This window comes from Chinchilla lanigera, unplaced genomic scaffold (assembly GCF_000276665.1).
Source record: "Chinchilla lanigera isolate Chin_1 unplaced genomic scaffold, ChiLan1.0 scaffold00014, whole genome shotgun sequence".
Taxonomy (NCBI): domain Eukaryota; kingdom Metazoa; phylum Chordata; class Mammalia; order Rodentia; family Chinchillidae; genus Chinchilla; species Chinchilla lanigera.
In genome coordinates this window covers 14,678,674-14,689,515 of record NW_004955415.1, presented here as the reverse complement: position 1 = coordinate 14,689,515, position 10,842 = coordinate 14,678,674, and the positions used below count along the sequence as shown (strand labels likewise).

Sequence of the window (10,842 nt, the reverse complement as noted above, 5' to 3'; positions counted from 1 at the left end):
ATCTATTGTACCTTTCAGTTTTATTTACCCTTTCAGGTTCTTACACTAGGGAGACAATACAATCAATGTTTACATATGCAGGTCTGATTATTTCACTTACAAGTATGGTCTCTAGTTACATCTATTTACCTATAAAAGTTTATCTTTCATTATAGCTGAGTAATATTCCATTGTATAAAAATACCACTTTTTTTATCCATTCCTCAGTTGATGGCCATTTGGGTTGTTTCCAAGATTTAGCTATGACAATTTTTTTTTCTTATTTTTTAGCTATGACAAATTGTGCTGCTATAAACTTGGGTGGACATATATCACTGTGGTATGATGTATTCAGGTCTTCCAGAAAAATATGCAGAAGGGGAATAGCTGGGTTGAATGGGACCTTTAATCCTAGTTTCTTGAGGAATCTCCAAACTGCTTTCCACAGTGGTCGTACAAACTCTACATTCCCACCAACAGTGGAGAAGGGTTCCTTTTTCCCCACAGCCCTTTCAGCATTTGTTATTGGTTCATTTCTTGATGACAGCCATTCTTTCTGGGGTGAGATGGCATCTCAGTGTTGTTTTAATTTGCATTTCTTGAATGACTAATGATGTTGAACATTTTTTCATGTACTGCATTTATTTGCCATTTGTCTTTCTTCATCTGAGAAGTGTGTCACCTCAGAAGCCCATTTTTTTATTGGGTTTTTGAATTTTGGGGGCCTGATTTCTTTTTAATTCATTTTATGTTCTAGATAGATGTCCTTTATCTGAGGGACTGATGGCTAAATTTTTTTCCCAATTTGTGGGTTTTCTTTTTACTCTATTGGTGATTAAGAGCCAGTTCCTGAGCTTCATTAGCCACATTTCTAATGTTAAATTCATCTGGCTAATGGCTGTTATATTGGAATTGGACAGCACTTCAGTCATTCTAGAAAGTTCTAGAATTGGTCAGCACTGCTTTACAGAATAACTCTTCAAAAATGCCAAAGTCCTCAATGACAAGGAAAGATGGGAAGCCAGGCATGGTGGCCTATGCCTGCAGTCCCAGCACTTGAGAGGCCAAGGTAGAAGGATCGCCAAAAGTTCAAGGCCAGCTTGGACTACATAGTTAGCCCAAGGCCAGCCTGAACTACAGAGCAAAACCCTGTTTCAAAAACAACAACAACAAGGGGCTGGGGATTTAGCTCAGCGGCACAGCGCCTGCCTGGCAAGCGCAAGGTCGTAAGTTCCATTCCTGGTACTGGAAGAAAAAACAAAAAAACAAAACAACAACAACAAAAACATTGGAGGACTGTGGTAGAATCAAGGAGACCAAAGTGTCATGACAACTAAATGTAGTATAAGATCCTGAAACAAAAAGGATGTTAGTGGGACAAATAAGGTTTTTCGATTAGTTAATGATACCAGTGTCAAGTATTCTGATTTTAGTTATTGTACCACAGTTATGTAAGACACATATGTATTATTTTTGCAATTGTGTTATAAGTATGAAATTATTTCAAAATTCTAAAATAAAACAAATCTTTGTGGTTTTTTTTTTCTAGTACTAGGGATAGAACCCACACTCACTCATGATAGATAGAGTGTTGCAGGGCTGGGGATATAGCTCAGTGGGATACACCACCAGCTCACATTTCCCTGAACAACACTCAATCTTTTTTTTTTTTAATGTACCGGGAATCGAACTCATGACCTGGCACTGGCCAGGCAGGCATTGTGCCACTGAGCTATATCCCCAGCCCTGCAACACTCAATCTTTTGACTCTTTATTGTTTATTGAATCCTGCCCTATTTCATGGGTGCAATTCATTGATCACTGTGCACTTACTAGTGGAAGCTTCCCTCCCAAGGTATTAAAGCTCATCCCAGGCACGCATGCCCAGGTGTCGGGCTGGTGCTGCAGGTTGGCCTGGGACCCATATGTGATGACTCAGCAGCCACCAGCTCACATTTCCCCCAGAGAGCAGAGGTCAGAGCCGAAGATAGAGCCAGAGGGCCTCAAAGAGAGTCATGGTCTCATGGCTGAGTCCTTCCAGGAATTGTCCCCAACTGAAAAAAGAATAGCTGTTACGACTGCGTTTTGAATAATTATTTTACAATTATTTTTTATTTTTATTAGTACCTATTTGTAGTACACAAAGATTGCATTCGTCATGGAGAGTTGGTACATGTATCTAACAAATTGCATTTTTTACAATTAAATGGTTATTCTTTGCCTTTTTTTTTTTTTTTTTTTTGGTACTGGGAACTGAACTCAGGACCTTGCTCTTGCCAGGCGGGCACTTATGTCACTGAGCTATATCTCCAGCCCCTTAAATGGCTATTCTTAAACTTTTTATTCTGTCAGTTTATTTACTATATACGCTATGGGCATGTGTATATATTTATATGCTTTTGTACAGCTGGTGGTGGCTCTCTGGTATCTTCTAGTGTTATCTTTTTCTACAGTACGCAGACTCTGAGTCCTCTCCTGGGTTCACCCATTCCTTGACCAGCTGTGCCAAATGATTCAGGCCAAGATCTGGGCAATAACGGATCTGGAAGGTGCCTTCCTCTCCCCTCAGGGTCTCAGGGGAAGGAGCTGGCTTCACTCACCTTGGCTCCTGAGTCAGATGCCACTGCAGTGGGCAACTTTTCTTCTCTGGCCTTTAGGGCCAGCATGGACTCCTCTGGCTTTGGGACATTACATTGCTGGTAGCCTGCCACTCAGCAGCCGCCACTTTGCCCTTCCTTGAGAACCACTGATAGGCCGCTTGGCAACAGACGATCAGCAGAGATTTACAGGGACAGCAAGGGCATGGGCCCACCGCCAGGGTATGTCTTTGAAGTCAGATGTCAAGAGTTGCTAGAAGCATAGCGCAGGGAACTTGTACCAGGCCACAGCCCTCCAGGGTCGAAGCTTCTGGCCACCCTGCAGTGACTACTTGATCCAAGTCCTCCTTGCTGTCACTTTCTAGGGTCCCTCCCCACTTGTCAGGGGTTCAGTGCTGAAACAAGTCACTTCTGAAATTTCATGCATGAAAAGATGTAGTTTCTTGATGCATGATATACCTTTAGTGAAGTAACATCTTAATTGTATGACTAACTTTTATCCAATTAAATACCTGTTGAACCAGCACCCAGATAAAAATCAGGAGTATTTCCATTTCCTCAGAAAGTTCCCTCATAGTCCTGTATCCATCTCTACTGCCCTCTCATTCTTTTTGTTTGTTTGTTTTTTTCCAGTACCAGGAATCAAACCCACGACCTCTGGCTTGCCAGGCAAGCGCTGTGCAGCTGAGCTAAATCCCCAGCTCCTAAAGATTTTTTTAACTTTTTTTTTTTTTTTTTTGGAAAGGTGTTGAATTTATTTTTTTTTTCCGGTAGCAGGAATCCAACTCACAACCTTGCGCTTGCCAGGCAGGCGCTGTGCTGCTGAGCTAAATTCCCAGCCCCTGCCCTCTCATTCTTTGCTATAATTTAGCTTATCCTGTTATTGAATTTAGTATAAAGAGAAGCATAAAGTGTGTATGGTTTTGTGTCTGGCATCTTCCACTCAATATAATGTTTTTTATGTTCACCTACATTGCTGCAGGCATCAGAGATGTGTTTTCTTTCAGCTGGGCATGGTAGCACCCACCTGTAACCCTAGCATGCTGGGACGCTGAGGCAAAAGATAGAAAGTTTGAGCCCAGCCGGGCATGGTGGTGCACACCTGTAATCACAGCACTAGGGAGGCTGAGGCAGGAGGATGGCTGTGAGTCTGAGGTCAGCCTGGATTACACAGTGATTATAGGCAAGTGCCACCACACCTGGATCATTCTATATTTAATGGAACATTTGGACATTTCCAGGTTTGGGCTCATAGGAATAGAGCTGCTTTGAACATTCATATGTAAGTTTCTGTGGAGTTACACCCTCATTTTTCTTGGATATATAATTAAGAGTAAATTGCTGCTAATGGTGTGCCTTATCAGAAGCTTCCAGTGTGTTTTCCGAAGTGGTTACAGCACAAGACTCTCCCACCAGCTGCAGCATCTGGGGAGTTCCAGCCACTCCAGTCCGGCCCACTTCCTCACCAGCACTTGACATGGTGAGGTTTTCACAGCAAGGAAGTTAATGTGCACAATGAGTTGGTCACATAATTGAGAGAAGGGCTGCGGGAGCCTACGCCAGCGCCCAGAGTGAGTTGGAGAGCTGTCATCAGAACATTGGTCGGCCAACAGGAGTACCACTGCCACTTGTGTGCCATGCAGTCCCGACCCGGGAGAGAAGGTGCCAGAATGCTGCATCTGGCCGCTGAGACTGGCTCTGGACCCTTGCACCGCTGCGTCCTTGTCATCAGAAATGACAGCAGGAAGATGCTTCTCTACTGGACTGTCTCACAGGATAGCTAATTATCAGGCCTTATTTCATACTCAAAACTGTAGCTGCTGAGGACCCGGACATGTGGCTTTTCATCCTCCCGACACTGGGAGGTACAGGAAAGCCCCCTCTGAACCAGCAGGGGAGCCAGCGTCTCTTCAGCTGGTTCTTCAGCTCCCCCGAATGCAACAGTCTCACCCAGCCGCCATCTGTTCCTTTCCAGCCCTGCGGGTTGGCGACAGGCCCGGCTCCCCGAGGCAGCTCTCCTGGTCTTGTTTGGGCTCATGAGGCCTTCCCAGTTTGTGGCCAATGCCGTTGGAAACTGGGCTGGAAAGGTCTCGGCTGGGACAGGTCACCCCTGCTCCATGTGGGCCCACGCTCTGTGAGCCCACGCTCTGTGGGTCCATGCCTTTCTCATGATGCCCCTGCAGCTCTCCAAGAAGGCAGAGTACTCAGCATGGCAGAGGACTTCAGCCATATGCTATGGACTAAACAAGTCACCAAGTTGCCTGAGATTTGAGGGGAGTGGACACAGACTCCCACCTCTTCATGAGGACACACTGCCCAGTGTGCATAAAGGTGGGAGGGTGGAAGACTGTAGCAATCTACCTTTTTGTGTGTGTGTGTGACAGGACCTCACTTTCTAGTTCAGTCTGGTCTGGAACTCACTGTGTAGGGCAGGCTGGCCTCAAACCTGTGGCAATCCTCCCGCCTCAGCCTCTGGGGTACTGGGATTATAGGCATGCGACACCATGCTGGCCAAGCAACCTGCTTCTCCCACAGTGCCCAAGTGCCTCCCACTTCCAGGACCAGCTGGCAAATCCCAAAAGCCTTTGTCCAACTCGGTTTTGTATATCTTACCTTTCTTTCTCATTGTTTCCTAGGTTCCTTAACTTTATTTTACAAGTCTCTTACTGCTTAATGTATTTTGTGTTTTCTGAGAACTTATTCTTGTCCTATGGTTGCTGTCTTGGCTTTCTGGATGTAGTATCTTCCTGCATTACTATATGGTTTTTTTTTTTTCCTTTAAATTTTCTTCTGTACCTGCATATTTTTCTGAAGCCTTTATTTAAAATGCTGCTTGCTTATCTATGTAGTTTTTATGGGTATTGCAGACTTTCTTCAGATTTTGGTGAACTTTGTTCACATTAAGAGTAAAGCAGTAGGGGGGGCTGGGGATTTAGCTCAGCGGCAAAGCGCCTGCCTGGCAAGCGCAAGGTCATGAGTTCGGTTCCCGGTACCAGAGAAAAACCAAAACCAAAAAAAAAAAAAAACAACAACAGTGAAGCAGTAGGGGGCTGGACATATACCTCAGCGGCACAAGCGCCTGCCTGGTAAGTGGAAGGTCCTGAGTTTGATTCCTGGTACAAAAAAAAAAAAAAAAAGAGTGAAGCAATAGCCCGAGGATGTAGCTCACTGGCACAGTGCCTGCCTGGCAAGCTGAGGGCCTGAGTTTGATTCCTGGTACCAAAAAGAAGAGTGAAGCAAGGGCTGGGGATATAGTTCAGTGGCACAGTGCCTGCCTGACAAGCGCAAGGTCATGAGTTCGATTCCCGGTACCAAAACAAAAACAAAAACAAAATCAACGAAAGAGTGAAGCAATAGCTGGGCATGGTGGCAGACATACCTGTAATCCCAGCACTCAGGAGTCTGAGGCAGGAGGACTGCTGGGAGTTCAAGTCCAGCCTAAACTACATCATGAGTTCAAGGCCAGCCTGAACTACATTGTGAGACCCTGTCTCAAAAACAAGCAAATAAACAAATAAATGGAAAAAAGAATGAAGCAGTAAGACAGGTGTGGTGGCACAGAACTGTGGTCACAGAACTCTGGGAGGCTGAGGCAGGAGGATCACAAGTTTAAGGCTAGCCTGGGCAACTTAGTGAGACTGTCTCAAAAGAGCTAGGGTTGGGGTGGGTAGCTCAAACATAGCAAGCTTGCAACACCAGGCCCTGGGTTAAATCCCCAATAAGGCATTAAAAAAAAGAATCTTCCAACAAACAAAGACCTCTATGCTCCAATATACAGGTAGGAGATAGGAGACATATTGTTGAGAATGCAGCCTGATTATAAGCATGCAAGTACATCTCACAGTATTGACTATAAAGTCCAGGCAGGATTTCACACATTTCATTCAGTAAAGCCAAAGACAGACAAATGAAACCTTCTCTTGTCTTCTTGGAGACAAAGGATCTCGTTATAGTCTTTACTCTCTTTGCAAGAGACTCCAGAGTAACCCCGAAGGACCATGAGTAGAGTTCTAGGGACAGAAGGCCATGACCTGGCAGTAGGAAGTCCAGAGATGAGGTTCCTCTAATTCCTGATGAAATCACCTGCCCTATGCTGTTTTCTAGGGGACACCCTGGGGTGAGGGGGATGACGCTACCTCCCACTACCACCAAAAACCCTTTTATTTACCTTTCCAGTAGCTCATCGTGTGGCACAGTTGTGAACCCTCGTAGAGCTGTGAACATTTAAAAGAAGGAAGAGAAAGAGGGAGAAGGGAGGGAGGGAGGGAAGGAATGGCAGTTTCAGTTAGCAATTAGTGGAAAAGAAAATACAATTTTTTTAACCCATTTACAAAATAGGAAAAGAACAACACAAACAATACAGAGTCACAGACAAAGTGGTAGGAAATTAACAATGCTTGCTGTAATACTTATTGATATCTTCAAAGTGGTTTCTCAGGAAAACAAATATAGGCATGCAATATTTATCAATCAAGTAATCATTAACTGTTTCTTTCAATAAAGCAATAGAAGACAGTAGTTCCCCCATCCAAGTTAACCATCCAAGTAGTTAACCCATCCAAGTTTGCTGTGTCCCCTGAATTCTACCCATGGACGCTGAAGATCTGTGGTGTATAGGTCCTGTCACTGTCCCAATCACACACTGTCTTGAGTCTTTAGTCTCCTTTAATCTGAGGCAGAAAGCCAGGCCTGGCAGCACGTGCCTGTAATCTCGGCATTCAAGAGGCTGAGACAGGAGGATCACCTCAAGTTCAAGGCCAGCCTGAACTACACACTGAGACCCTGTCTCAAAAAAAAAAAAAAAAAAAAAGCTAAGGCAGCTCCTTTCACTGCCTCAATGGGTTTGCAGTATGAACCAGATAGTCTATAACATGCCCCTCTGTTTGGGTTTGCCTCAGGTTTCCTCTTGAGCAGATCCAGTGTAGCATTTTTTGACATTGAGACGTGATGCTATGTCCCTTGTGCATCAATGGGCAACATGCAGTGCCTGTTTGTCCGGGTGCTGGGAATACTCACTCGTCACGTGATAAGGTGCTGCCTCCCACAGGTCTGCCTGTACATTTCCTACTTCCCCATTTTGAACTTATCAGTAATCTCAAGAAGGTATTGTGAGCCCATGTACATATTCTGTTCCCATCCTTTCATTCCATCCTTTCATTCTCTAGTTTTAGCAACTCAGAATAGTTTGTCGGTGAACTAGATTTTCTTCTTCTTGGTATGGACCCTCTGGATTTTTAATTATGCCTGATCCTAGCTATTTTATGTTTTGGGCTTTATCCTGGTTGGGATCTTTCCTTTTGTTATATTTAGTATCTCGTCATTCATGGACATCAGAAATTATCTGCTCATCCCTTTTGTGGTCGGCCACCTACCTGAGGGCCTCCCTGAATCTGGGAAGGTGGCTCTCTTGGCAGGGGCTGACCTTGCTTCCATCACAAGGACAATCCAGGACCACATAAACCAGAGACCGGACAGGTGGTTTTAACGTCCTTTTATGTCCCCTCCAGGGTCAGCCCCAAGCAGTGCCCAGATATCAGGCATTCTGCTCCCACTCTCCAGCTTAAGGTGGAGACTGTGCTGCTCCAAACCCTTGTGGACCCTCAAGCTGGCTTGGCCAACTAAGGTTGGGGTGGACACAGAAAGTGCTGCTCTGGCCTCTGCCAGACTGACTCAGGCGATGACTGCTGAGAAGGGTGGCGCTCTGGCCACTTTTTCTCCTGCCTTCGTTCTGGGCAATACCTAACAATAGCTTTGACCTCATCGAGAACACAGTGGAAGAAAGATCCTTCCACTCACAAAGGGCACAGGGAGCAAACCGCATAGACATGCCACCCGCCAGTCACCACCCCCCATAGCAGGAAACGCTGACGCTGCAGATGGCCCAGCCTCTGTAAATGGAGGTCACCTTCTGGGAAAGGGACTTGCAGGCCTGGGAGTATCATCCTTGAGAGATAAGAGGCAGCCTGTTGTTTCTATCTGAAACCCAGGCGAAAGGAAAAGTTGTTACATGGTGAGGTTGCAGAGTCCCTGGCCCCAGATGTCTCCCGTAAGCCGCTTGTTCATTCATTCCTTTGTTCATTCATTCAATACATAGGGAGTCTGGTACGTGCCAGGTGGTAAGTACACTGCAGAAAACAAAGTGACACAATATAAGCCCTCCTGGAGGGCATAACCTGATGGAGAAAGGAATTCAACCTGAGTAACACACCAGTAAGCATATGCAACAAGGGGAGGAAAAGTGGGTACAGCTATATCTGCCTCTGAAGGAAAATACAGAATTCATCTCTGGAAGAAGACCTCTTTTTTTTTTTTTTTCTGCAGTAGTGGGGACTGAACCCACAACCTTGCTATTCTAACAAGTAATCTCCATGGTCTACAGTAACCCAAGTTCCTAGCCCTGGAAGGATACATCTTTCTCCTTTAGAGAACAGACATCAGCAAAGAGGACAGCCTGCTTAGGAATATAATTGCATTCCATAAAATGTGTAATTTCTTTCTCTCTTTCTTCCTCTTAGGCGGCTCCTGGGAGGCCAGTGCTGGCCCCTCCCTGTTCTGACTTCCTGTCTGCCAGATGATCTCTCCCTCTCGCTGAAGTTCCCACCACTGTGGTTCCATCCACTGTGAGGCTTTCCCCAGAGCCCATTGATGCCAGCACCATGCCTTTGTATCTCTAAACTATAAGCCAAATAAAACTTTTTCTTTACAAAATCACCTAGCCTCCTGTACTTCATCATAGTAACAAATAATAGCCTACTGCAGGGAATTTTTTTTTTTTTTTTGTCTTTTTGAGACGGGGTCTCACCATGCTGTTCAGGCTGGCCTTGAGCTCATTTTGTAGCCCAGGCTGGTCTCAAACTCGCAACAATCCTCCTGCCTCAGCCTCCCAAGTGCTGGGATTACAGGCATGCGCCACCATGTCCAGCCTTGCAGGGAATTTTTTGTTTGTTTATTTTGTTTTTTGTTTTTCTGAGACAGGGTCTCGCAATGCAGTTCAGGCTGGCCTTGAGCTCACTTTGTAACCCAGGCTGGTCCCGAATTCACAATGATCCTCTTGCCTCAGCCTCTGAAGTGCTGAAATTACAGGCATGTGCCACCATACCCAGCTGCAGGGAATGTTTAATTAACAATTAAAAATTTTTGCAATGTCATCATCTGTCCCTCTATATGTTTTTAACGATCTACTACAGTACAAGATGCTGGGGTCATCAAGGTGAAGAGCATGTACTCCATGTTTAGACAGAGGCAAGGCAGAGAGAAAAGCCACGTGTCCTGATACCCAGGTAAGATTGACAGTGGCACAAGAGGAAGCAGAAAGTCAGGGTGAATGAGAAAATGATGCCTACTAGATACAAATGCCCTGTGAGAGGTCCTGCTGATGCTGAGGTGCTGGGTGTCCCACGGCACGAAGGATGGGTGCTCGAGAATTGACATTTGAATACTAAGGGATCCAACTCTACTGAGCAGAGGATTTGAGGCCACTCGGAAGGCGGACACGTGAGTCACACAGCTGAGTCTCACAAACCTCACAACCCACAAGCTTCCTCCTTGCTTTGCTGCAGAACTGCTCTGTGGTTCCTGCTTTTTTGTAAATAAGAAATACATTTTACAGGAGAAATTCCTCTTTCCTTACATTTGGAATTCCAATGAAATACAATAGCTAGCTAAAGATATAATTCCGGAAGATACTTCTGATACAAGAAAAAGACTTCTGAGCTGGGGGTATAGTTCTGCAGTAGACTGCTTGCCTAGCATGTGTGAGACCCTAGGTTTGATATCCAACACCACAAAAGAAAAAAAAAAATTTTCAATTTACTTTTGAAAAAACATACCATGTTTGCACTACGAGATATATTCTAGTAATGTTACTGGCATTAAGTTATAAATAAACTTTGGGGCACAAAGGCAAAAAAGATCAAGTACACAGGCTCCAACACTGTGTGTGTGTGTGTGTGTGTGTGTGTGTGTGTGTGTTAATTGGGATTAAACCTAGGGCCTCCTGCATGCTGGACAAGTGCTCTACCGCTAAGCTATACTCCCAGCCCCCCTTAAAAAACAAAAAACAAAAAACTTATTTTTAGACAGGGCTTCCTTCCCCAGGCTGGCCTCAAACTTGTGATCCTCCAGTCTCAGCCTCCTGAGCAGCTGGGCTTACAAGTGTGCACCACGACACCTGATGCCTCCATCCCAGTTTTGAACACACAAGAGCTCAAAAATATTCCCATAAAGTCGTGTGAACATGCTGGCTCCCAGAGGGTGGGCCCCCAGC

The 10,842-nt window shown here is 45.2% G+C and overlaps 1 long non-coding RNA gene across 1 annotated transcript in view; it reads left to right on the top strand.

Annotated features, from left to right (window-relative positions):
- LOC102004598 overlaps positions 1-9,289 on the top strand; it is an 11,642-nt gene extending 2,353 nt beyond the window's left edge. Inside the window, exon 3 of the long non-coding RNA XR_260294.2 lies at positions 9,092-9,289. This is a non-coding gene — a long non-coding RNA (uncharacterized LOC102004598). The remainder of the gene's footprint in view (positions 1-9,091) is intronic.
- The last annotated feature ends 1,553 nt before the right edge of the window (positions 9,290-10,842 follow it).